The 28,000-nt window shown below is 43.3% G+C and overlaps 2 long non-coding RNA genes across 3 annotated transcripts in view; one reads left to right on the top strand and one right to left on the bottom strand.

The window, feature by feature from the left end:
- The window catches only part of LOC145539281 (uncharacterized), a 192,255-nt gene that overhangs the window by 88,344 nt on the left and 75,911 nt on the right, over positions 1–28,000 (top strand). Inside the window, exon 4 of one of the 2 annotated variants that reach the window (XR_014077690.1) lies at positions 19,334–19,516. The exons of the other annotated variant lie outside the window; for it this stretch is intronic. This is a non-coding gene — a long non-coding RNA (uncharacterized LOC145539281). The remainder of the gene's footprint in view (positions 1–19,333; positions 19,517–28,000) is intronic. 2 annotated transcript variants of the gene reach the window in all.
- LOC145539282 (uncharacterized) lies at positions 1,014–27,555 on the bottom strand. The gene is made up of 6 exons (XR_014077691.1): positions 27,211–27,555; positions 26,867–27,111; positions 24,323–24,459; positions 11,611–11,667; positions 2,254–2,398; positions 1,014–1,399 (listed from the first exon to the last, which is right to left on the bottom strand). It is a non-coding gene; the product is annotated as an uncharacterized LOC145539282 (long non-coding RNA).

Genomic DNA, 28,000 nt, shown 5'->3' with positions numbered 1-28,000 from the left:
TGGCCTTCGGATGACACAGACATCTTGAAGCCACACTCTGCTCACGTACCTCTGATCATGTGTGTTTGCACATGTAGACTGTGGTGCAAGCATTGGCAACTATATGTACTGAAGGTACAGGCAGTCAGTGAAGGGTTTCAGTGGAATTTTCAACCAGAAGCAGCTGAGAGTTTTTCCAATTCAATCTGTAAACGTAGTTGGGGTATTTTTGCACATGAATCAACTTGTTTGGCTTGACAAACCTTCTCTGTGCTCTGTCCTTGTCTCAGTCTCAGGCTCACAAAGGTGCTCTGTGTGTAAATTCACAGGGAGGTGGAAGGAGGTGTGGAGAAGTTCAAGGTAAACTTTTCTGAAAAAATGCATCACCAGGAAGCCAGGGTGGAAATACAGGCAGGGTCCCTTCTCTCAGCCTCCACTCCACACCAGAATGGCTTTTCAAAGGGTTGAGGGTGGAGCAACATTAAAATTCTAGCTTGTAAGATAGATTCACACTGGATGGGGACACATTTCTGTGTATGTGTTAACATAATTAATGAATGTAATTAGAAATCAATCCAATTTTCAAACCTGGACTTGACTCTTTGAAAAGAGTGAACGGAATTCTCTGAGCCTGTGTGAAGAACATTGATGGCTTCTGGCCTGATGGTGAAGCAGTAAGATTATCTTTAGAACCGGAGGGGACTGAGTCACCCATTAAGGCTGAATGGGAGGTATTTTGGTGGACGGGTGGGAAAAGCATGTTTCTACCATTTGGATAAATTCAGGGTCTTGGATTTGGCAGAGGAAGTTTGATTTTAAGAACTAAGGCGTGAGTCATCTCCCAGCCCAGGGATCGAACATAGCTCTCACATTGCAGGCGGATTCTTTGCCATCTGAGCCACCAGAGAAGCCCAAGTCATCTCCAGTGATTCTTAAATGAGCTGCAAGCTGAGCAAAAAAGAACAAGGCAACAGGCAGATTCTGTGGCTAATAGGGCTGGAGACTCTTAGAAGGACTTCTAAGATATATGTTAATTGATGATTTTAAATTTTATTTTAAATATAAAATAGAACTCCAGACCTCCTTTTAAAAGGGGCTATGATAGGAACCAAGCCTTAGAAAAAAGGAATATAGCTGGGAGAAGAAGGTCTACGAACTCATTGGAATCCTGAAGGATGCCCGGGGACATCCGTGCACCATGGAGGAAAGTTCTCAGTGCCGGTGGTCCCCATGGGCGCTAACAGTAAAGGTCTGGGAAGTGGTTGACGGTGGATGAATCAAAGGAGATGCTCATGGTCATGCTTCCTGCAGATGTAGTCAGAAACTGCCCAGAAGTACCCTGGGATTTTTGGCTTCAAAACCACTGCTTGGAGTGTCTTAGGATTCATGTGAAGGCAGTATAGCATCCCAGGTCTTCCCACTGCAATGCAGGAGATGTAGGGTTCAATCTCCAGTACTCTTGCCTGGAGAATTACATGAACAGAGGAGCCTGGCAGGCGACAGTCCGTGGGGTCGCAAACAGTCAAGACATAACTTAGTGACTTAAAAAAAAAATGTTGAGCACTGGGCACTGGGGTTTGAGCAGCCCTAAGCCCTGGAGTCTTAATGTTTATTTATTTATTTATTTTGGGCTGTGCTGGGTCTTAGTTGCTGCTCGGGTTTTTCTCTAGTTGTGGCGAGCGGGGGGCTACTCTCTAGTGGTGGTGCCTGGGATTCCCATTGCCAGTGGCTCCTCTTGTTTCAGAGCACAGGCTCTAAGGTGCGTGGGCTTCAAGAGTTGCAACACACAGGCTCAGTAGTTGTGGCCAGGGGGCCCAGCTGCTCTGTGACATGTGGGATCTTCCTGGATCAGTGATCAAACACATATTGCCTGCACTGACAGGCAGATTCTTTACCACTGAGCTACCATGGAAGCTCCAGCCCTGGAGTCTCTTCAAGCATCATCATGTTGCTTCAGTTTTAACCTCTTGGCACTTCACCGTTCAGTAAGTTGTAGCAGGGGCTTCCCAGGTGGCTCAGATGATAAAGAACCCGCCTGCAGTGTGGGAGACCTGGGTTCGATCCCTGGATCGGGAAGATCCCCTGGAGAGGGGAATGGCAACCCACTCCAGTATTCTTGCCTGGAGAATTCCATGAACAGATGAGCCTGGTGGGCTACAGTCCGTCAAGTCACAAAGAGTCAGACATGACTGAGCGACTAACACACACGCTAGTCGTAGCAGAGCCTCTGATCCAGTCTAATGTGGCCAGAGTGAAACCTGAGTGTAGAACAACCTGGAGAAGAGACCCTGAGGGCAACAGTAGCAGCCGCATCCTCTGGGGAGGCTCCCTTCCAAGTGGGGTGCGTCCAAGCAGCTGAAATGAGCCATCTCCCCTTCCTTCTTCTGTGCTTGTCCTTCTGGGCTCTAGATGGTCCTGGCTGAGACAGAGAAAAACAGGGGCAGTAAATAGCCTCTTTCAAGAGAGACAATTTACATGTTTCCTGCCAGTGGCCTCTGTTTCCCTCCATGGATCTTTGAATGGCCTGAGTGCCATTCTCCTTTGGTGAAAGTGAGATGAAGGTCATGAGCATGCTTTGGAAAACGAAGAGCATTATAGAAGCCCTGGCATTATTATCTTGCTGAGTGGCATTTATTTCTTGGGGATTCTTGACTTTTCTTCATAACTGGAAAAGCCCCAGAAGGCAGACTGTTGCACGAGGGCTCTTCCCTGCCACTTGACACCCCCATCTCAGGAAGGCTCAGTCCCCTTAGGAGCACAGTGTCCCTCTTCCTGAGTTATGGCCTGGGGAGCATCTCCAACAGTTGTGAGCAATTGCTGATTGCCTCTATCTAGCCGTCCATCAAGGCGGCTGGCAGTTCTCAGTAGGTTCTAAGTGGTTGTGAGAAACGTTGACAGTCTGTGATCCTTGATATCTGCAGTATTTAAAAAAAACTAAAATATATTTGTTTGACAGTGTTGTGTTACTTTCAGGCATACCACACCGTGACTATATATATTTTTTCAGATTCTTTTCCCTAATAGGTTACTACAAAATATTGAGTACAGTTCCCTGTACAGTACGTCCTTGTCTGTTTTATACATAGATATTTGCAACATTGAGGAAAGTGCTTGGGGAGGCTTTCTGGGCAGCACAGGCTGTTCTGGAAGCATCTGTGTGGTTCTCCCAGGCTCCCAAGGTTTGGGTTCTTGCCTGTGTTTCTAACTGCCTGCTGGACAGTTCCACTGGAGATCCCAATTCCTACAGGTCCCAAATAGATCCCACTTCTTCCAAGTGGTGTTAGTGGTAAAGAATTCTGCCAGTGCAGGAGACCCAAGAAACATGGGTTCAATCCCTGGTTCAGGAACATCCTCTGGAGAAGGAAATGGCAGCCCGCTCTTGTATTCTTGCCTGGAAAATCCCATGGACTGAGGAGCCTGGTGGGCTACAGTCCATAGGGTTGCAAAGAGTCTGACATGACTGAGCATACACATATACCTTCTTCCAAACCTTTTTCTCCTTTTGTGGTAACTCAGATGAACAGCCTCTAAATCCTCCTCTCCATTCTGCCTGGACATACTGGCTCCATCTTTGTCTCTCACCTGCACTTTAAACAGGTAGCCACGTCTGGAGGACTAACCTCCACAAGTCTCTTGACTCTGTCTCTTTCTCTCCCCATTGCCATCTTCATAGATGGGGCCAATATGAAGTACATTAGGCAGAGCTGATATAACAAATAGATCTCAACGCATAAAGTGACACACAATTCATAGATGGTTGGTTTTTGCTCACTCAACAGTACTGGGTGAGTAAGCTGGTCACGGTGTGACTGTGTGCACACAGCCATTCCTTCAGAGATTCAGGCTGATGGAGGCTTCGTCACGTTCACTGGGTTTCCAAGGATACTCTGAACTCAGTGCCAGCTGGGAAGGGAAAGGCAATGAAGGGGTGCCCTGGAGCTTGGATGGGAAGATCTGCCCATGAGCCCGTCACTTCTGCTCACATCTCATGTGGTCACAGCCAATCGCGAGGGAGGCGGTAACCTGAGCATCACCAGCCCTGCAGGCTTCCTGTTGCCTTCAGAACAATATCCTTAAGGCGGCATTCAGAGGTCTCCACAATGTGATCTGCTCTAACTGGCCAGCTTAGCTTCTGCTCTAGGCCTCCAGCGGCCTTGGCCAGCCCTGGCAGATCCCATGCTTCTCCTGGAATGAGCCATGCACGCTGGCCAGCCTGTGTCCCTGCTCTGATCAGGGTGCCCTTCCTTATTACTCACCGTCTGAGTCCTGCTCATCCTTTAAGAGGTTCAAAGGCCACTTTCTTCCTGAAGTCCCTTCATGCTGTCCTCAACTGAAAAGGATTCTTTGCTGCTATCTGCTCCCTGCTCATACAACTTCTCCAAAGCCAGAGGAGAACTATATTGGGTCACGCTTCCTATTACAACTCCTCGTTCAACCTCTTGCCAGAGTGAAATCTCTGAGTATTTTGCCCTCCTCTTAATGCAGGATAAGGCCAACATAGCAAAGCTTTCATCACCCATTTTTGACTAGTATTTCTAGGCTTCATTTTTTGTTTCTCTTCTCCAGGGCCCGGTCTGGCGGAATGCCCCTAAGCCCTTTCACATTTCTGGACTTTTGCTCCTGCTGGTTTCTCTGCCTTGGAGGCCGTCATGGCTTCTCCATCACCATGTGAACCTGTGACTACATCATGTGATGTGTTCCTCGGCCTTTCTTCTACCATGGGTGTCTCCTCCTTGGGTAGAGCCTGCGCCCACCTCTATTCTAGTCTGTTATCCCAACAGATATGAATTTCTTGACAACCAGAACATCCTGATAGGTTTTCTGGAGACTTGATGTGGGCCTGATGTTTGGTGTGTAGAAAGATTGAATTGGATTGAGGGCCCACCCAACCAAATTCATGCTTGTTGCTGGAGGGCGATGCCGTCAGATTGCCTGAATCTAATGACAGCGCAGTCAGGCCTTCTCGAATGAGCAGTTTCTTTTGTTACTTCATGCCCCTACTAGGATGGCAGAATGCAAGCACATTTTTCATATATCAAAGAGGCCTAGGATAGGTAAAAATCTGGGGAAAACCCAAATCACATAATGACATACCAAAGAGAAAAGAAAAGAAGCCTAGGAAAATATATGTGAGCAATGAAGTTCACATTCTTGAACTTCTTTTTTTTTTTTTAAAGATTGAAGCATTTCCAAAGAGTACAGCCTTAAGAAACTTGGCCCAGGTGTATTTAATTTTCCAGAACAATATACTGATGATTATCATCTGTGAATTCTTAGCCCTTGGAGGCCGATACCTACTGTTTGTTAACCACCCTGAAAGCTTTAGAGTTTTTGCCAAGCCAAGAAAATGTTGGGGGTTAAAGATTGAGGTTCAGTAAACTTAGAAGAAAAGAGGTTGGGGTTGACTTGGAGTTTGTTCAGGTAGAGGAGACGGAGCAATCCAGGTGGGGTCTTCAGAAGGGGTAAGAGAGAGTTGGATGCATGACAGCACCTTGCATATTTCATGGGATTAAGGTTTTGAGCATTTTCTCAATAATCTAATCTGGGGCAAGAGAAGCATTTCACTTTTATTTAAAGCTTGAGTTTGGAATGCCGTTGTTCTTTTTGCAATGTGAGTTCAGAATATCATGTATATTCTTTCAAGTTGAAGTTTTTAAAGGAAGTGAAGAAATAACTTTGAACTCTAGGGCTGGAAAGAAGAGTCCAATAGCTTTTGGGGAAGACATCAGTCTTTCTGCAGCAGGGTTCTATCCTTACATTGCTGGAGTTTCAGTTCCCACAAGATGCATCATGAAAGTTTGGTTTTAAACATAGCCTCACATGTGAGAAGAGCACTCATGTCTTTTTTTTTTTTTCTTTTCAAATGAACGAGGAGTAATTTTCCAAACAGAAAAAGTACATGACTGGAGTCCTTTTAGCATTTAGGCAAATATCCTCTGGCAACTCACAGCTGGGACACAGATCTGTTCTCAGCCGAGGAATTCTGTGTGGTTGGGCAGGACACACCTCCTCCCATCTTCCTTCTGAAACATGATGTGGCTTTTGCCACACGTCAAAAAACCCCGGGCCTAGTCTCACTTCCTCAGACATCTTGAGGAAAGGCTGAGAACTGTTTTTTTTCCAGTTAGTTGGAAATTTCCAATAGTGTTTAAAATGGTGGAGGGGTTGTATAAAAGATATGAAATATATGGATATTTGTGAGATCTCCTTATTCATTTTGCAAAACTATAGATGGGCCCAGTTTCTATCTTATATTCTTTGACACATTTACATCTTGTCCTAAAAGCTCTAGAATGTTTTGGAATGACATCTACCCGCTTTCTTTCTTTCTCTCATCACCACCCCATCATTGACCCTCCCTTTGAAACTCAAGATTCTCAGGATGGTGATATGAGAAGAAGATGCCTCAATATTTGTACCCTCTCTTTCTACAGAATTTGATAGAAATATCAAAGGCTAGGATCTTTGTAACATTGCTGTAGGACTCTGATCTGTTGTGTAGGCGCTCTTCTGCCCATCTCTAGCTATGTGCTGGGATTTTGTCCTATTAGATTCTTTTTAAGGTTATACTTAAGGTTCTCATATCCTCCTATTAGAACTGTCATATACCTTTTCACATGCATGCATTTCATCATTCATTCAACACCTATTTACCAAGGGCCTACTTTTCACCAGGCACTGGGCTTGGTAATCAGGTGTAATGGTGTACAACTCAGACACAGTCCCTACTCTCACTGCGTTCACAGGCTGGTAGAGGAGCAATTAAAACAGTCACAACAGTGAGCTGGGGTGGGGGGTGGATAAATGCAGACTGAAAGGAGAGCAGTGAAGAAAGAGATATGGTTTCATGAACATATGGAACCACACTGAGCCATATGCAACATAGGAATCTGACCAAGACAGTTTCTCAGGGAGCAATTTTTGAACAGAGATTTGAAGGGCAAGTAGGAATTAGGCAGATGGAGATGGGGTTAGGTGAGAGAGAGAGATTGTCTGGAAGGGCAAAGAGCTTGAGCAAAGGCCCTGTGACAGGAGTGAGCATATATTTGAGGGGAGGCTCTTGCTGGAGCTCAGAGGAGGTAAAAGTCTGTTAAGTCAGATCATGGTGAAGATTCTAGGCCAGGCTCCATATTTCCTCCTTTACCTGGACAATAGGAAGCCAAGTAGGAATTTAAGGTGGAATGCTGACTTTTGAGAAAATCATCCTGGAAACCGTGGGGAAGAGATTTGGGCATTTCAGGGATGATGTTGGGAACTAGTCCATGCAATGTCAATGTCTTTGAGTTTGTAGGTTGGTGTCCATGGAGTTGGAGAGCAGTGAGAAGGCATAATTGTTATGAGGAGGGGAAATGGACAGGACTTGATGATGGGTTAGTTGTGATGTGTGGGTAGGAGGTGGAGAAAATGGTGCCAAGGGTGGCCCCTCAGATTTTACTCAACAAAACCGGATGCAGGAAGGACCATTTCCTGAAAGAGGAGACACAGGAAGAGGGAATAAGGACCGGGATTGAGGGAGATTTTAAGATCAGATTTGAACAAGTGGAACTTTAGATGCCCACATGGAATTTATGGTTCTGAAATCCATAGGTGAGATCTGGGCTGGAGATACAGATTTTGAAACCGTCTGTGAATACCCAGTTGGACATTCAAAGCTCTCCAAGTGGGTTCAGTTTGGTTGTATTTCAGTCAGGATATTGTACTAAATTTACAAGGTAGCAAAATTACTTCACAAGTCTAACTTCTCTACTGATGAGAGGACAGTTGTAAGCCTCACTGGTCTTCAGCTCTATCTTCACCCATAAAAGTAACCAATATGATTTTTAGTCTTCAACCAATATCTCTGTAAGCCTTTCTGTGTCTTGGAGAAATTCCTTTCACACATGACACTACCTTATCCTAATCCACAATCAAAGAGGAAATAAATGGTGCCAAGTGTGGTGATGGGCTGTGGAAGCCATCTGTATGGATTTCACACGGAGCACCTGTTGTTTCAGACATCCTTACCCAGGCATCTCACTCATGCTCCCACACTACATCAGTAATGCCCAGCTATTAAAGGTTTAAAAAAATCATTAGAAATTAAATCCCCAAATTGTTAAAAAACACAACATACTTGCCACTTTTCAACATTTTTGAGGATCCCCAAGCTATTTACTATTTTAAAAATACTTGGTGCTATAACATAGTAAATTGCATTCTAAAAGCTGGGTCATTGATATGGGGCATAGTATTCCCATATCACCACCACTACTGACCACCAGGCTGGACATTAACTCACTTAAATCTATATGGTAGGTGGTGCTATTTCTCCCATTTTTCAGTGAGAATGTGGATGCTTTCAAAGGGTATGAAGTGAAAGTGAAAGTGAAGTGAATTGAAAGTGTTAGTTGTTCAGTTGTGTCCGACTCTTTGTGACCCCACGGGCTGTAGCCCTCCAGGATCCTCTGTCCATGGAATTCTTTAGGCAAGAATACTGGAGTGGGCAGCCATTCCCTTCTCCAGGGGGTCTTTCTGACCCAGGGATTGAACCTGAGTCTCCTGTATTGCAGGCATATTCTTTACTGTCTGAGTCACCAGGGAAGCCCTCAGAGAGTACAGAATTAGTAAATAACAGGATAAGCATTTGAAATGAGTTGTGCCTGACTCCTAAGTCAGCGACCTTTAGTAGACATGGGCTCACTTTTGGGGATTTGATATATATTTTACTATGTATTTTCTTTTGCTGCATGGATGGTTCACTCTCTTCTTAGAACTAGAACTTTTGAATAGGTCTTTGTTCCATCCCTGCTTTATTTAAACAGTCAAAGTGCAAACGAACCATCTGAAAAACAGAGTTTTGAAGGTGGTCTGTCAACCCACTACCCTCCTCCTCTTTCTAAAGTATCTTGAACATAAAAGCCACCATATAAATGCTTGCTATCATTGTCTTCATCCAGCACCATGAAAGAAACTGTTGGGTGGAAATGAGTGACCTTTTGTCTCTGAAAACTGAATTTTTGTGTCTTAGCTGATGTATGTGGAGCCAGAATTATTCCATGGTGAGTTTTTCTATGGTGGGAAATATAAATCTCTTGACTGTGAAAAATGAATTTGAGGGGTGGTTGGTTGGAGAGCTTAGCTATTGTACTGAGTCTTAGTCTGAGGGATAGAAAGAAGAGAGACAGAGAGAGAGAGGAGAGGTACTCAGATATTTGTTTCAGTTGGGAAATAATGACATTTTATATGCAGAATCTGATATTTACCATACATGGTGCTTTTTGCCCAGAAGGTTCTCAGAAGAATGCATTCTTTTTCTCCTTCTTATCCACACCCACCAGTGATAATCAACACCACTTGGGTGATTCTGGAAGCTAGTCTAAACCAGCTACACTACTTAATAGTTTGGGGATGGGTAGAAGAATAGTTTCTTCACTGAAAACTGTTAGAGGAATTTATAGGCTGTCAGGGTGTAATCAGCCATGAAAGATATTGGCAAGGGCATGAAACTGACATTCTTCTCTCATCTTTTAACCTTGCCTTTCCCCATAACTGGCACATTTCCACATCCTGGTATCGCTGTCTCGTTGGTCTGCTCTTTGAATCTCTGCTCTGGCTTTGTTGTTCTGAAACCTACCATGTTGTCCTTTCATCTGTGTTTATGTGAGCTCTGTTAATGGTTCCTCCTCCACATGGTACTATATTTCTTTCTCTAACCTTCCTTTACAAGATATGGATCCATCTGAGCAATTACATCAGACAGACTTTCTGCCATTTTGCATCTGTTCTTGCATGGGTGTATATGATTAAAGGTCTGAGAACATATTTTATCAGTTACTGGCTATAGAAGGTCGTTTGGCCCAGTTAGAAATTATAAGCTCTATTTAAAAGAATAGGTGTATTTACCTATATATATTTGAAATATGTGTATTTGGGGGATAAAGGTTACTTTGAAATTTGAGGTTCAATTGTCACGAGTTTCCTTAGGTAACTCACTTTGAAAAAAACTAACAGCCTGTGGAAAATTATGACTGTTTATTTCCTTTTGCAGGAATGCTGCTCATAGAGAATAAGTTCCCAGAAGGGAGGAGCTATAGCTCATGGATATTTACACCACCCCTTGTAAGAGTACCTGTTCTTAGTAGGCACTGGAATGAATACTTTAGAAATAATAATAGTTTTACAGTTTCTCAAAAGGTTATACGTAGAATTACCATGTGATCCAGCAATTTTGCTGCTAAGTTTATAGCCCAAAGAATTGAAAACAGGTACTCAAATACATGTCCACAGATGTTCATGGCAGCACTATCCAGGTTAGCCAAAAGGGGAAAATGGCACAAACACCATCAATGGATGAACAGATAAACAAATTGTGATATACAATAGAATATTATTCAGCCTTAAAAAGGAATGGAATATTCCTTTTTACAGTATGAATCAATCTTGAAAACATTATACTAAGTGAAAGAAGCTAGACACAAAAGGTCATGTATTGTATTATTTTGTTTATATGATACACTCCATCCAGGATGGGTAAAACCATAGAAGCAGAAGGCTGATAAGTGGTTGTTGGAGCAGGGAGAGGAGGGAATTAGAGAGATAACTGCTTAATGAGTAAGGGTTTTTGGGGGGGTAATGAAAATGTTTTGGATGTAGAGGAAAGTGGTTGCACAACATTGAAAGCATTACTAATTGCCACTGAATTGTGCACCTTAAAAATGGCTAATTTTATGCTATGTGAATTTCACCTTAATAAAAATAAATAACCACAGCAAACACCCACTGAGCACTTGCTATGAAGCTGGCACCGTATTAAGCTTTTCACATAATTCTCTCATTGAGGCCACATCCCCTCTGTAGTGGGTGATGAATTCCTTCCATTTTATGGATGGAGACCCTGACTGAAGTCCAGAGAAGTTAAGCAACACATTCTCCTTCTGACAACTTTTCCAGAACCTTGAATTCCCAGAGTTAAATGTGGTGACTTGGAGAAACTTGGTTGGAGGTACTGTTAATTGTTTTTGAACAGCTTCAAGTTTGAAAGAGCGTCTCTCTGCTCCGAATTTGGACACGGGGAGGTCATTGATTTAGAGGCTGTGGTTCTCTTTAAAAGGAATGTTTGCAGTTTTGGGTGGATGCAGAGGTGTGCTTTCGAATTCTTTGGGGATGATAAAATTGAAAAGGCCAGAAAGACTTCCTGGTGGATCTCATGATTAGAAGTTTCCTGGAGGGGAGGGTACGCAGGGCAGTGTTAGGATGGATGCACAGGATCTTTCAAAGTGGCATTTGGTTTTGAATTCACACTTGACTGGTCTATCCTCAAGTATCCTTCTGAATTTTTCATTTATAAAATTTTAGCATGTAACCTCATTGAGTCAGTGGCTAGGGATTTAAGTATCTTCAAATATGCAGGCTATGAAATATCTGGGTTGACCAGATATCCCATGTTCTGCTTTTTTTTGTTGTTGTTGTTTTGTTTTGTTTTGTTTTGTTTTTTCCTTCCCCCCCGTGACTTTTTTTGAAGACTTTTCTACTAGGACCTGATTATTTTACTGGGATACTCTTTTCTTTGTTAATTTGCTCCTTCCCTCCCACCCTCACTCATTCATTCATTCATTATCTCACTCATTTATTCACTTGTTCATCGACTCTTACCTGCTAGCTCACACATTCTTCAGTTGATTCTCTCCTTGACTGATTCATTCATTTAATCTATGTAAACAAAACACAAAAAGGCACTGGTAAAAATGCAGATAGTGTGAAAACACATCAAGTTAAATTTGAATGTCTTCCTGGGCTGAGCCTGGGCTGAGCCTCTCAGCTGACTCTCCATCTTAGTCCAGGCCCTATCAGTACCACCCCCTGTTAACAGTTTATGATTTAGTGTAGAAGCTAGAAGACTTCTTCTAGACATTGATTTTATATGTCGATGTACACTGTAAGAGTTTCCCCACGTTTGTATATCATTATCATAAAGGATTCCTGTCCTGGAAAGTCTTTTGAAAACAACACCTATTTTATTTTCTCACTTCTACATGTATTTTCAAACTGTTTAATTGTAACAGAACTTTGCCTGTTACTCTAGACGCTCCATCTCTCCCACCAAAAGTAATCACTTTTATGAATTTTATGGTATAAAATTTTGTTGCATCTTTATGGTTAATCCAAAGAATACAGCCTTAAACTCTATGGGTTTTGCCCATTAAAATAAGTTTTTGTATACAAACCTGAAGAACCTGGGCCCTCTGACCTGTGGAGTGTCCCCCAGGCTCGAGTTTGCTGATTGCACACTCATGGTGCAGACCGACATGTTCCTCTGTTCTCTGTCCTCCTATAAATTGGAAGCTAGGATCCAGAGGTCTTACCAGGTCCAGGTTCAGACCCTGGACTAAAAGATTGTATGTGGTGCTGTGTCCCTTGATCACGAACATGCCCATTTCCCTCTTGCTTTTATTTATTTTTTATTTTGGCTGCACTAGGTCTTCACTGTGGCACACAGGCTTGGTAGTTGCAGGGTGTGGGCCTAGTTGCTTCTTGGTATGTGGAATATTTGTCTCTAGACTAGGGATTGAACCCTCATCCCCTGCTTTGAAAGGTGGATTCTTAACTGCTGGACTAGCAGGGAAGTCCTTCCCTTGTTTTTGATATGATGTACACTGCCTAGATTTATTTATTCACAGGGCACTGCAGAATTGTGATGTTCTAATTCCATCATTTTGTTTTTGTTTATCCCACCTATATTAGCTGGGATAATTTTATAAGGAGATACTGTCTTTCATCTGCTATTTGGTTACCTAATGGTTTAGTTCACATAGGCAAGTATGATAAATGTTTGACACTCTCCTTTCACTTACTTAGTTTTCGAGATAATGTACTAGTTCTTTGCAATCTTTCAAGGTTGAACAGTTAGGTTTTTAAAACATGTCACTATTTGTGTATGTAAATCCCATATACGCACTGCTACATATGAAATAGAATACTAGTAAGGACCTACTGTAAAGCGCAGGGATCTCTACCCAATACTCTAATAACTTACATGGGAAAAGAATCTAAACAAGAGTGGATATATGTATATGTATAACTGATCTACTTTGCTGTACACTTGAAACTAACACAATGTTGTAAGTCAACTATACTCTAATAGAAATTAAAAACTGAACCAAACCAAGCAAGCAAAAAATGTCATTGTGAGCTCATGGATGTAAACAGACTTGACGAGTTTCAGTCTATGGCAATTCACATCCTTATGCGGTTTGCATTGTCCCATGTTTGACCCAGAGAAGCTTTTCAAGTTAGGCCTCTATGACTAGTTATTCTTGTGTCTTCTTCATATGTATCTAAAACTGGGTTGGTAACCATTTCTAAGCTTTCCCAGTGGGCAGAGCTAGGAAAATACATACATATGTATGTCTCTATCTTTCTATCTACCTATCTACCTATTATCTAAGATAAAGTGCCTTGTGAATTCACATGGATTTCTTTTTCAAAATTAATTTTTGTTGAAATATACTTGCTTTACAATATTGTGTTAGTTTCTGCTGTACAGCAAAATGTATCAGCTATACATTTACATATATCTCCCCCCACCCCTTTTTGGATTTCCTTTCCATTTAGGTCAGCAGGTGCCCTGAGTACAGTGCCCTGGGCTATACAGTAGGTTCTCATCAGGTATCTGTTTTCTATGTAGTATAAATAGTGTAGACATGTCAATTCCAGTCTCCCAATTCATTGCCCCTTTCTCCCTTGGTATCCACACATTTGTTCTCTCTGTCTCTATTTCTTCTTTTCAAAGAAGATTATCCATATGATTTTTTTAGATTTCACATACATGCATCAATATATGATATTTGTTTTTCTCTTTCTGACTTTACTCCACTGTGTATGACAAACTCTAGGTCTATCCACATCTCTGCAAATGGCACAATTTCTTCCTTTGTATGGCTTAGTAATATTTCATTGTACACATATACCACATCATTTTTATCCATTCCTCTACTGATGGACATTCATTAATAGGTTGCTTCCAAGTCCTGCCTATTGTAAATAGGAATTTGCACTGATTTCTAATTGGAATTCAAGACTACAGGGTCTGCACTTTGCTGTCTCTCTACTGCATCCATATCTCCTCAATTTCACACCCAAAACCTTAGTTCTCAAGCACACAGAATTACAGTGGTAGCATTAGAACATCCCATATTTACTCACTTGCTTTATCCCATAGCAAGTCTCTGAATAACAACATAATACTATTACCACCAACTATGATTCCTGAAAATGGTTAAATTCATTTTATCACGTATGCTACTGTCAGTCTCCATTTTTTTTTATGACTTTCCTATTTCCCGTAGGCAGATCCTTATCTGTATACTCACAGAGACTATGGAGTTTCCCTTTTAAACTTCATCAAGTTTTGTTCTTCAAGTAATCACATATTAAAATGCTCACCACCTGCCCTGTGCGCATGCTTATCCCATCATTTTGGTTGTCTGAAACATGTGCTCTAGTAAACTCCTCAGGAAGAGCTCCAGGGAATTATATTTTCTGAGATTCTGCAGGACACCAACAGTTTCTCTTCTCTTTATACATGAGGGTGGTCGGTATGGCTGAACATATGACAAATCAATGTAATGTGTGATCCCAGATTTTCCTTTGTTCTCAAGGCCACTATTTGGACAATTCACGAAATTTGAATAAAGTCTGCATAATATTGGACAATAGTATTGCTAATTTTCTTACTTTGATGATATCTGTATTCATTTTGCCTAGATGTTACTTTCTGCCATATTTTCTTAATTATTAACTGGGGCCTTGTTCCTTTCTTCCACTACTTTTTTTCTTTAGACCCCAATAAAAATGAACAGACTTTTATTATTATTTTGCATTGAGTGTTCCAAGATTTAGATTGGTGATTTCAAAGTAAACAAACAAGGGGCAGATGCAATGAAATTGCATAACTAGATGAGTTTTAGGGTGTATCAACTTTCTTAGGCAAGTTCATTAAAAAACAAGTTTCTCCCCCTCTGTACTCTGTCCGTAGGGACTAGTGTTATAAAAACAGGGAACAATTTCCCAGTAAAATTAACTCTGGGAAGATGTAATGGAGTTTAGAACCATTTCACATCTGTGTTATTTTCTTTAAGGCTGATGGAGCTAGACCACTGTGCAGCAAGTACAGTGGCCACGGGGCCAGGGGTGGCTCCCCGATGGACTGTGTTCTTGTCCTGATGTTGTGGGCATATGCTATGCTATGCTAAGTCGCTTCAGTCATGTCCGACTCTGTGCGACCCCATAGACGGCAGCTCACCAGGCTCCGCCGTCCCTAGGATTCTCCAGGCAAGAATACTGGAGTGGGTTGCCATTTCCTTCTCCAGTGCACGAAAGGGAAAAGTGAAAGTGAAGTCGCTCAGTCGTGTCCGACTCTTAGCGACCCCATGGACTGTAGCCTACCAGGCTCCTCCGTCCATGGGATTTTCCAGGCAAGAGTACTGGAGTGGGGTGCCATTGCCTTCTCTGGTTGTGGGCATGAGTGGATGTAAATGCCCTCGTGCTTGGATCTCCTGGTTCCTTTGTCCAAAGTATGTTCATCTTTTCCACTAGATTGCAAGTTCTTTTTTTAAAAAAATTAATTTTTAATTTTTTATTGCTCTTTATTTGAAGAAATTATTTTTATGTATTAAGGAATTTTTATTTTATATTGGAGTGTAGTTGATTAACAATGTTGTGTTCTTTTCAGTTCTATACAGCAAAGTGATTCAGTTTTACATATCCATGTTTCTATTGCAAGTTCTCCATGAAAAGTGGAAGCAACCCTTAAAGATAGGATACAAATCTTTATCCTCCACAACTCACAAATTGGCTGTCTTTGAAGCTTGTTTCTAAGTCAGCTTGAAATTCAAAAATTTCATTTTTCTATAAACACAGGTTACTTAGGTTCCCAGGTCAGCTGGCTGAAATTTGCCAAGGCTGCCATGTTAATTTCTGTAGTATTGAAGCAATCCTACAGACTGTAATCACCAAATGTGTCTGTGTTCTAGCGAAGGGTCTCTGAGTTGAGCCATAGAAAGCACTTTCGTAAAGGGCCTGCTGGCTACATACCTAGCACTGTCCACTGTGCTCACTTGTGTCTGACTCTAGACTGTCACCCACTAGGATGCTCTGTCCATGGAATTTTTTAGGCAAAATACCTAACACTATCCCTGCACTGATTGCCCTGGAGTGAAGCTCTTTTCTTAACTCCTCTGCTCAAGGATGTGCATACTCCTTTGTTGTTGTTTAGTTGCTAAATTTTTTTTCGACCCCATGGACTATAGCCCTCCAGGCAAGCATATTGGAGTGGATTGCGTTTCCTTCTCTAGGGAATCTACCTGACCCAGGGATTGAACTGATGTCTCCTGTGTTGGCAGGAAGATTCCTTATCACTGAGCCACCTGGGAAGCAGTGCATGCTCCTTCAGTCAGTCAATCAGTTGAGTTCATTCACTCAGTCATGTCCGACTCTTTGCAACCCCGTGGACTGCAGCATGCCAGGCCTCCCTGTCCATCACCAACTCCCGGAGCTTACTCAAACTCATGTCTTTTGAGTTGGTGATGCCATCCAACCATCTCATCCTCTGTTGTCCCCTTCTGCTCCCGCCTTCAATCTTTCCCAGCATCAGGGTCTTTTCCAATGAGTCGGTTCTTCGCATCAGGTGGCCAAAGTATTGGAGTTTCAGCCTCAGCATCAGTCCTTCCAATGAATATTCAGGACTGATTTCCTTTAGGATGGACTGGTTGGATCTCCTTGCAGTCCAAGGGACTCTCAAGAGTCTTCTCCAACACCACAATTCAAAAGCATCAATTCTTCGGCACTCAGCTTTCTTTTTTTTAAAAAATTAATTAATTTATTTTAATTGGCGGCTAATTACTTTATGATATTGTGGTGGTTTTTGCCATACATTGACATGAGTCAGCCATGGGTTTACATGTGTCCCCCATCCTGAACCTCCCTTCCACCTCCCTCCCCACCCCATCCTCAGGGTTGTCCCAGTGCAGCAGCTTTGAGTGCTCTGTTTCATGCATCGAACTTAGACTGGTCATCTGTTTCACATATGGTAATATATATGTTTCATTGCTATTCTCACAGATCATCCCACCCTAGCCTTCTCCCACAGAGTCTAAAAGTCTGTTCTTTGTGTCTCTTTTGCTGTCTTGCATATAGGGTCATCATTACCATCTTTCTAAATTCCATATATATGTGTTAGTATACTGTATTGGTATTGTATACTGTATTACACTGTACACTGGTTAGTATACTGTATTGACTAACTTCACTCTGTATAATAGGCTCCAGCTTCATCCACCTCATTAGAACTGATTCAAATGCATTCTTTTTAATGGCTGAGTAATATTCCATTGTGTATATGTACCACGGCTTCCTTATCCATTCATCTGCTGATGGACATCTAGGTTGCTTCCTTGTCCTAGCTATTGTAAACAGCGCTGTGATGAACATTGGGGTACACGTGTCTCTTGCAATTCTGATTTCCTTGGTGTGCATGCCCAGCAGTGGGATTGCTGGGTCGTATGGCAGTTCTATTTCCATTTTTTTAAGGAATCTCCACACTGTTCTCCATAGTGGCTGTACTAGTTTGCATTCCCACCAGTGTTGTAAGAGGGTTCCCTTTTCTCCACACCCTCTCCAGCATTTATTGTTTGTAGACTTTTTGACAGCAGCTATTCTGACTGGCATGAGATGGTACCTCATTGTGGCTTTGGTTTGCATTTCTCTGATAATGAGTGATGTTGATGCAGCATCTTTTCATATGTTTGTTAGACATCTATATGTCTTCTTTGGAGAAATGTCTGTTTAGTTCTTTGGCCCATTTTTTGATTGGGTTGTTTATTTTTCTATTGAGCTGCATGAAGATCATTTTTGTATAGTTCTTCTGTGTATTCTTTCCACCTCTTCTTTGTATCTTCTGCTTCTGTTAGGTCCATACTGGTTCTATCTTTTATTGTGCCCATTTCTGCATGAAATATTCCCTTGGTATCTCTTGTTTTCTTGAAGAGATCTCTAGTCTTTCCTGTTCTATTGTTTTCCTCTATTTGTTTGCATTGATCACTGAGGAAGACTTTTTTATCTTTTCTTGGTATTCTTTGGAAATCTGCATTCAGAGGGATAGATCTTTCCTTTACTCCTTTGCCTTTTGCTTCTCTTTTTTTCTCAGCTGTTTGTAAGACCTCCTCAGACAACCATTTTGCCTTTTTGTATTTCTTTTTCTTGGGGATGATTTTGATCACTGCCTGCTATACAATGTCATGAACTTCTGTCCATAGTTCTTCAGGCACTCCTTCTATCAGATCTAATCCCTTGAATCTATTTGTCACTTCCACTGTATAATCGTAAGGGATTTGAGTTAGGTCACACCTGAACGCTCTAATGCTTTTCCCTACTTTCTCTCATTTAAGTCTGAATTTTGCAATAAGGAGTTCATGATCTGAGCCACAGTCAGCTCCCAGTCTTGCTTTTGCTGACTGTACAGTGCGTGCTCCTTACTGACGACCCAAACACATGCCCGCTCTTCAGGAAGTAGTCAAGGCCTTCAACCACATGCTCCATCTTTCCTGTCCCTGTGTGTGCTATTTCTTCCCCTGGACATGTGCCATGTCAAGCTTTGCCTGAATATGCCCCATCCTTTCTCCGTTTCCCACTTTTGCTCATGTTGTTTTTGGCACCCTGAAGCAATTCCCATTCATTTCCTCCTAAGCGTACCTCTTCTTTGATGGCTCATCTCACATGCTGCCTCCTTTCCTGATTTCTCCCAACTAGAGTGTACGTTTCCCTTCTATTGTACAGCCTCATGCTACCATTATCTTACCTGTCTTATGCCATATAATATGATTTTTGTGGGATAATGTTTTTAGACTATTATCAACCCCTGAGTATCCATGGAGGGTGGAGATCCTTGTCTTATCCACCTCCGAGGATCCAGCAATGCCTAGCACTGTGCTTGGGATATGGCGGCTGCTCAGTGAATCCTAAGGGTGTTGAACTGCCTCCCTGCCCCCACCTCACCATCCTTACGCTGCAAAGGGGTGGGCTGCAGCAGCAAGTGCCAGCAGGAGGTCGGGGGGTGGGGGAGCGGTTTGTGTTGCTTTCCAAACATTGATGTCCACAGACAGCTCTAAGTGCTGTCTACCTTTGGCTCAGAGTCAGATATAATAAAACAAAATCAGCTGTTACGACTAATGCTTTTTAACTTTCGTTGTAAGACTCACAAAAGACGCTTGCTCTCCCTGACTGGTGTCAGATACAATAAATATAATTAATCTCTGGAAACACATAGATGGAATTACTTAAGTCATGGCTTAATTCGTTTCCAATCTTCTGAATCTCGCAGGCCTAGAGCAGACCACGTGGCCCTCCGCTGCAGGAGGGCACCTCAAACAAGCTCTTCTCCCAGGCTTGGCGGTATGGATGGTGACTCTCTCTGAGCCTTTTCAACTTGAACGTGGAAGACACTGGGCTCTCCATATCCATGCCTTGGAGACTCTCTGAAGAAAAGGTTATCTGTCAGTGAGAGGTGACCTCTCTTTTCATCTCTGACTGTGTTTTCACATCTAATAGAGTCAAGAGTGGACTTTGCATCCACTTCCCTGAGTACGAAGTCAGTGAGACCACAGTTCTGGAAGTGAATGGCACTGAGCTCTTTCTCCCAACTTAGTGTCACCAAAGAACTCCTTGCCATGAGTTATCATGTCTTTGGAACTACTGTTTTGGAAAAATTGCTGATTTTTATGAGTTAGAGGCATCTTTAGTGTTCATCCAGTCCAAGAGCCCCATTTGGCAAATAAGAAACAAAGGCCTGATGAGCTGTCCTGTCTTGCTGGGGGCCTCATCACAGTTGAGGGTCAGCAACTGGGTACAAACCATCTCTGCTAGGACCTTTTACCTCATGTGCTCAGACACTGAGTTATGTCTGACTCTTTGTGACCCCATGAACTGTAGCCTGTAATGCTCCTCTGTCCATGGGGTTCTCTAGGCAGGAACACTGGAGTCGGTTGCCATTTCCTCCTATAGGAGATCTTCCTTACCCAGGTATCAAACCCACATCTCATGTTTCCTGCATTGGCAGATGGATTCTTTACCACTAGGGCCACCTGGGAAGCCCATGGGTTTTCCTCAAATATTCTTCCCAGTGAGATTCTTTTTATTATTTCGTAGATTCCATGATGGAAAGATTTGGTCAACAAGACAATGCAGTCCTTTCGTCTATTGAACTGGTATTTAAGGCTACAATAGGCCAGGCACTTTCTGTGTACTAGAAATATGATGACGCACAAACATACACAACACCTGCCTTGGTGAATCTTCCGATTTACTGTGGCCATCAGATACTAGACAGGACGGTTCAGGGAACTTTGATGCTTGTTGGAAAGGGGAAGTGTAGGGTTCCTGAACCTCTAAGCAAAGGGTAGGACTTGGCTGGAGGAATCCAAACTAATTCTAAGTAGAAAGGCGTGGGGTGCACGGAGAGCTTTCTCTCTGGTTTCTCTCATGTCCATACTTACTCTGCTGTATGTGTGTTCAGTTGTGTCTGACTTTTTGTGACCCCATGGACTGTAGCCCCCAGACTCCTCTGTCCTTGGGATCCTCCAGGCAAGAATACTGGAGTGGGTTGCCATTCCCTCCTCCGGGGGATCTTCCTGACTCAGGGATTGAACCCACGTCTCCTGTGGCTCCTGCATTGCAGGCAGATTCTTTACCCACTGAGCCACCTGGAAAGCCCTTAACTCTAGATACCTTCATAGCCACACTCTGCTTCTTTCTCCAGCCTCATCTCACCTGCCCGCATGCTAACATACACCTCAGCATTCTTCTGGTCTTTGTCCAAGCTTTTCTTTATTTTCACGCCTTTGCACATCCTGTTGCTTTACTGGAAATGTGAACTGCTTCCAGCTCCACTCATACTTTAGGATTCAGCTTTCAACTTGACCATCCTGGACTGTTGGTTAACTCTCCTATAAGATATCATGGGCTTCCCAGGTGGCGCTAGTGGTTAAGAACCTGCAATCCAATGCAGGAGATGCAGGAGACGCAGGTTTGATGCCTGGGCCGGGAAGATCCCCTGGAGGAGGGCATGGAAACCCGCTCCAGTATTCTTGCCTGGAGAGTCCTATGGGCAGGGGAAGCTGGTGGGCTACAGTCCATGCAGTCTCATGGAGTCGGACATAACTGAAGCGACTTAGCACATAAGGCATCATAACTTCGTATGTATGTTTCCTCTGGACTTAATAGACGTTCGTGTACTTGTGTATTTGGTTACCTGTGTTTTTTGCTAGTCTGAGAGCCTCCTCTGGGGGTGAGAAGGATGTCTTGTTTGTCTCAGTATGCCTCACACAGTCTGAAACTTGTTAGTTACTCCCAATACCTGTTTGTTGTATCAGCAGGTAAAGAAATATAGCTTGACTCCAGCCTGGTTCTCCTTTCTGCCTCCTTCTTTTCTATTTCTCTATCCATCTATCCATCCTTCTATAAATGCATCAGATATTTTTTGGAAACCTGCTCTGAGCTTGGCCTCGAGTTTCCTTGTGGTCCAGCAGCAGAGTTCGATAGGCAATTGGATAAGATAGCTTAGCAAGGTTCTTGATGTTATAGGAGTTGAAACAAAGCACTCCAGAGCCTCGAGGGTGGATCTATATTTTTATCTGGGGTAATCTGCGAAGTCTTCACCAGGGTGATGTTGTCTGAGTTGGGTCTTGAAAGATTTGCCTGGTAGGGAAAGGGGGTAGGAAGGACTCTACGTTGGAGTCAGAGAAAGTCCCTGAGTTGTGGAGAGTAAGAAGCTCAGTGTTCATGAGTAGAGTGTGTGTACCTGTGGGGGGTGTGGGAGTCAGGACAGGGAAGGATGTGTGGGAAGATGAGAGGAGGGTGAAGGCCTCATGGAAGACACTCTTGCCTCTGTGAACAATATGAGCTTTATTGTGTAAGCCCTGGGAATTCTACAGGGAGGTTTTTCAGCGGGGAAATTGCCTCTGTTTTGTAGGAAGCCTATGGTACCTCCCTGGGGCCATCATAAGAGAAATTCTAGAGACAACAAAGGCAGACCCTACAAGAGGGTTTTCAGTGCTGGTCTGCCATGTGGTCCCCTGTCCCTCAGCTGCCTTCTCTTACAGCACCCTCTGATCTGGGAACACAGGCCATTGCTAGCACAGGACTGAGATCACTGCAGGAGGAAAGAAGACAAGGTTATGGGGGTGACTGGCTCATTGGCAAGTATTTGTCACCTTTACCTCCGGAGAAATGGCATTTTGGAAGGATAGTGATTGCCAGCCCTTTATGTTACTTATTAGGCACCTCGTTTCCCTTAACACTTTTTATTAGCCAGAGAATTTATCATTTGGCACTGACTTAAAAATATGCTTCCCGAGTATTCCTATTTCAGAGCTGACGAAAGGATTCATCCTTCTTGGACTCCTCTTGTTGTTATAACAACAATGGTAAATCTCTGCTGACTGATTGGAAGAGGCCATTGAACTTGACAGTAGCAATTACCGAACCAAACGTTTACATCAGGGCACTCACAAGCCATCCAAGTGCCTTCAGCTGCATAATTAACAAGCCTAGCTAAAATTCTACATCATTGCAATAATATTTACTCTGAAAACTCACAGTGGGACTAAAGTTTCTATTGCTCTGCTGACATCAAGGAATCTTAAACTTCCTTTTTGATGGGGAGGTTTATGGGGGCCATGCTTTGGCAGCCAAAACACAATTTCTCCAGCAGAATGACTGCTAAGGACTGATGTTGGATTAGAGATTATCTGTGCAATTGTTTCTAAACTTGGCTGAATCACAGAATCTGCTGGGGAGCCTAGAAATTTCTGGATTTGTAAGCTCCACCTCTGGGAACTAGCACATTGTCAATATATTAAACACCCAGGTTATTTTTCCAGCTGTGGAAACTGCTGATCTCATATTGAGGATACTGAGGGCTGTAAGATTGAAGTCCCTTGGGAGATTAAACCAATCCAGGAGGGTCCTCAGTCTCTCTGAGCGGGAGAGATGGATTTTAGGGACTCCCAGGGAACACTCCTATTAATGAAATGCTTTTGATAAAAAACTCTCGTTTTGACTTCATGGGAGGTGCCTTCACAGTGTTTCTAAGACTGGATCCCCTAACTTCCCCCCCTAGGACTTCTCTCGGGTACTTGTTAAAAATGCAGATTCCTGGGATTGCCTACAGACCCACTGCATCAAAAGCTCTGAGGATGGGGCTCCAGGAATCTGTATTTAAATAAACCCGTCATGTGTTCCTGATGCGTGTTAAAGTTTGAGAGCCACTGGATTTTATCTGCTTTTATATCACTCAGCACCTCCCTGTTTGTGGTCGATACTCAGTGCCAATTGTTGACTTCATGGGAGCTGAAATGTGCAAACCAGGGACACCCAGTGCTCCAGTGCTCATTCCTTGTGCCATTTGACTGTGGATAGCCCACTCTTGAGATGCTCTACGTGCTCATGATTTCCATGTCCATCCCCCTTTCTCTGTATCATCCTTTGTCTTGCTACATCATCCTCGGACTTACTTCTTTCTTGGTCTCCTCTTCTTCCCCTGCTTCTCCTGAGCAATAAACATCTCTTCATTTATTTATTTATTTAGGCTGAGCTGAATGGCATGCAGGATCTTAGTTCTCACATTACTTTACTGACAAAGGTCAGTCTAGTCAAAGCTATGGTTTTTCCAGTAGTCATGTATGGATGTGAGAGTTGGACTGTAAAGAAAGCTGAGCACCAAAGAATTGATGCTTTTGAACTGTGGTGTTGGAGAAGCTTCTTGAGAGTGCCTTGGACAGCAAGGAGATCCAACCAGTCCATCCTAAAGGAAATCAGTCCTGAATATTCATTGGAAGGACTGATGCTGAAGCTGAAACTCCAATACTTTGGCCATCTGATGCAAAGAGGTGACTCACTGGAAAAGACCCTGATGCTAGAAAAGATTGAGGGCAGGAGGAGAAGGGGACGACAGAGGCTGAGATGGTTGGATGGCATCACCGACTCAATGGACATGAGTTTGAGCAAGCTCCGGGATTTGATGATGGGCAGGGAGGCCTGGTGTGCTGTAGTCCATGGGATCTCAAAGAGTTGGACACGACTGAGCAACAGAACTCAACTGAACTGAGTGGCATGCAGGTTCTTAGTTCTCTGACCGGGGATTGAACCTGTGACCCTGCAGGAGAAGCACAGTGTCCTAACCACTGGACTGCCAGGAAAGTCCCCTCACACACCTTCTCTTGATTTCTTTACACAGCAGATGATTTCTGAATGCCTTTCACCAGCCCAGATGCATTCCCTGAGCTTCACCCCTCCTGTACAGCCTCTCTGGTACCTGGATTTGGATGACTGAAGTTCATGATCCTCCAACCTGTTCTCCTCCCATGACTTGAGTTGATGGTGTTGTCATTCATCCAGTTACCACCCGAGACTCTTCCCATTCACTGTGTCTCCAACCACGAACAAACCCTGCTGATTTGGGTTATTAAATACACCTGAGTCAGTTACATCTCAATAAAACTGGAAAAATATAACTGAAATGTACTGTCTCTTTCCTCTCTTTTATGCCACTGACTTACCCCGGACTTCAATCATCTCTTGGGCCTAATGATATCCTTTCTAAACTAATCTTCCTGCCAGTCTTGTCCTCTCTAATCCACCAAAAGCTTTGTCTCCAGAGTGATCTTTTAAACATCTGGCCACAGCACTCCTTGGGATTAAAACCCTTCAGAAATTCTGCCTTGCCTATAGGAAGAGAGTCCCTTGGACAGCAAGGAGATCAAACCAGTCAATCCTAAAGGAAATCAATCCTGAATATTCATTGGAAGGACTGATGTTGAAGCTGAAGCTCCAATTCTTTGGCCACCTGATGCAAAGAATTGACTCATTGGAGAAGATCCTGATGCTGGGAAAGGTTGAAGGCAGGAGGAGAAGGGGAAGACAGAGGATGAGATGGTTGGATGGCATCACCGGCTCAAAGGACATCAATATGAGAAAACTCCAGGAGATAGTAAGGGACAGAGAAGTCTGGAGTGCTATAGTTCATGAGGTTGCAAAAAGTTGGAGATGACTTAGCAATTAAGCCCGAACGCTTCAGTGTGCTGCTCAAGGTCTTCTTCCAAGCTCCGCCTGTTTCTCCACTTGACACCCATTCATCACTTCCCTCCTCTCTCCCTAGGGCTTTACATTCTAGTTATCCTGAGTTACTCTGCTTCCTGGTTCCTGGAGGCATTTTTAGAGGTATTTTACCAATACCTGGTATGCCTTTCTGTCATTATATCCTCTCTCCCCGTCTATCCACCACTGATTCCCTAAACATTCTTCTAGATGCAACTCTGCCCCTCTGAAACCTTGGTTGACCCTCAGGCAAGGGTGTGGCCCCCACACTGTGCACCATCCTACCCCATCCCCACCTCATCATAAATTGTGTTCACCATCCCCACCTCATCATAAATCTGTATTCACCAACCCCACCTCCACCATAAATCTGTGTGTGCATGCCTACTGTCCCTCCCTGTCTTGATCCATCTATTACACCCAGTGCTGAGAAATGCGGTTGGTTCTTAGTAGATCCTTAATGAACACTTCTTGGGTGAATGAACAGATGAATTATTCACAGCGTCTGACTTTTAGAACCATATATCATATAAAAATCTATACCTATATTTTAGCCATTCTTCCCATTTATGAAACACATGTCATGAGTTCATGTGCTGGCAGTAGAGTTCATAAAAATAACTGCATTCTGATTAATTGACTCATATTACCTAATTAATTTACCCATTAAGAGGTCAGCCAGAATCTGAGCATGAAGCAAATATACTGTGGCATGGATCAACATTACAACCAAGTCCCTTAAGAAGTTGATAGGAAGGGGTTTTAAAAAACAACCAAGGTTACTAGGCATTACTTCATCTTTTGCAACATTTTTTAAAAAACCAAAGGAAACCATATTTCATCCTGGTAAGGAAGAATCATGCTAATAACGGAAAACAAAATTATTCCAATATTTTAGCTAACATCACAGTGTCAACTGTAAGTAAGAAGAAGTTTAAGATGCCCAATCGGGTCTGTATTTTCTGGGTCTTTCTTTCATCCACTTACAGAATGCCTTGAGTTTCCAGACCCAAAGGAAGGCAAAGAAGAGTGTTGGGGGTGAGACAGGGGTGTGGGATGAAGGAAGTAACACATCAGAGACGCATCCTGGGAAATAATCAGGTTTGAGAACAGCATGCTTAGAATACGTGAACATGTACTGACTTGTCCTTTGGGCCAGACACGGGGTTTTGCACCGTACGTAACCTGTGCGTGTGTGCATGCTAAGTCGCTTTGGTCGTGTTGACTCCTTGCAACCTGTTGGACTGTAGCCTGCCAGGCTCCTCTGTCCATGGGGTTCTCCAGGCAAAAATACTGGAGTGGGCTGCCATGCCCTCCTCCAGGGGATCTTCTCTCTCTCTCTCTTTTTTTTTTTATTAATTTATTTATTTTAGTTGGAGGCTAATTACTTTACAATATTGTATTGGTTTTTGCCATACGTTGACATGAATCAGCTGTGGGTTTACGTGTGTTCCCCATCCTGAACCCCTCTCCCACCTCCCTCCCCATCCCATCCCTCAGGGTCATCCCATTGCACCAGCCCTGAGCACTTGCCTCATGCATCGAACCTGGACTGGTGTTCTGTTTCACATATGATAACATACATGTTTCAATGCTATTCTCTCAGATCTTCCCACCCTCACCTTCTCCCACAGAGTCAATAAGACTGTTCTATGCATCTGTGTCTCTTTTTCTGTCTCAAATATAGGGTTATCATTACCATCTTTCAAATTCCATATATATGCATTAGTATACTGTATTGGTGTTTTTCCTTTTGGCTTACTTCGCTCTGTATAATGGGCTCCAGTTTCATCCATCTCAATAGAACTGATTCAAATGCATTCTTTTTAATGGCTGAGTAATATTCCATTGTGTATATGTACCAGAGCTTCCTTATCCATTCGTCTGCTGATGGACATCTAGGTTGCTTCCATGTCCTGGCTATTGTAAGCAGTGCTGTGATGAACATTGGGGTACACGCGTCTCTTTCAATTCTGGTTTCCTCCGTGTGTAATTCACTCCTCCACCCTATGAAGCAATGACAAATTTCTCAGTTTTACAGATGAGGGAGCTGTTAACTGATTTTTGGCAGCTCAGGAAGTAGCTGGGGAATTAGAAAACAAGTACCTGGTCGATTTCCTTGTTAAGATTCAGGAGCGATGGCGGTTAGCTCGCCTGAACTCGGCGGGAAGGGCTGCCCTTCGAAATCCCTCTGTCCTCCTGTCTTCCAATAGACTGTCCCTTGATTCCCTCAGGACTCATGTCCATCTCTTGGCTTCCTCCTCCTGCGCAGATGGGACAGGTGGCTGTATTGGCCTGCAGAGCTTCCCAGACCGACACAGTGACACTCTCTTTGTAGAAAGTCTTGTCATCCGCAAACATCTCTGTCAAGTTCACGGCAGGAGAACTGCGTGTGGCGTCTGACCTTAAAATGCCCCCTTTCCTCTGACGCTGCTGGCTCTGGACAGGTGTGACTTTTGTGACATCAGAGGCTGGTGTTAGAGTGATGAGGGTGTTAGAATAGTAGGGGACCAGAGGGTCAGTTCCTCTTATTCCCCAGATGAGGACAGTGGGTCCCTGGGAGGTGAACTTGCTTGTCCAAAATCATGACAGCCTGGGTGTGGAAGGTGAGTTCCAGAACTCACCAGGGCACTCTCCTCGCCCCCATCCAGCAGACAGGAAGTGTCATTTTTATCAATTGGTGCCTAATTCAGAGATGCCCTTGCTGTACCCCTGGTCTGCACTTTTGCTTTGAAATTGAGTTGTTTTCCATGCTCTCAGGATGACGTTCTCACAGGCAGGTTCTTAGCCTCTTTCATATTCATTTCTCCCTCCTCTCAGGTCTTTTTGCCTTTTCCACAGCATATCTTCCACGCCTGTGCTCTTCAAACACAGCTCATAATTTTTCTCCTTTGCT

This window comes from Giraffa tippelskirchi, chromosome 2, assembly GCF_054371585.1.
Source record: "Giraffa tippelskirchi isolate mGirTip1 chromosome 2, T2T-mGirTip1v1.2.pri, whole genome shotgun sequence".
NCBI lineage: Eukaryota > Metazoa > Chordata > Mammalia > Artiodactyla > Giraffidae > Giraffa > Giraffa tippelskirchi.
Note: the sequence above shows the minus strand (reverse complement) of the source record. Positions and strands in the feature narration are given on the sequence as shown.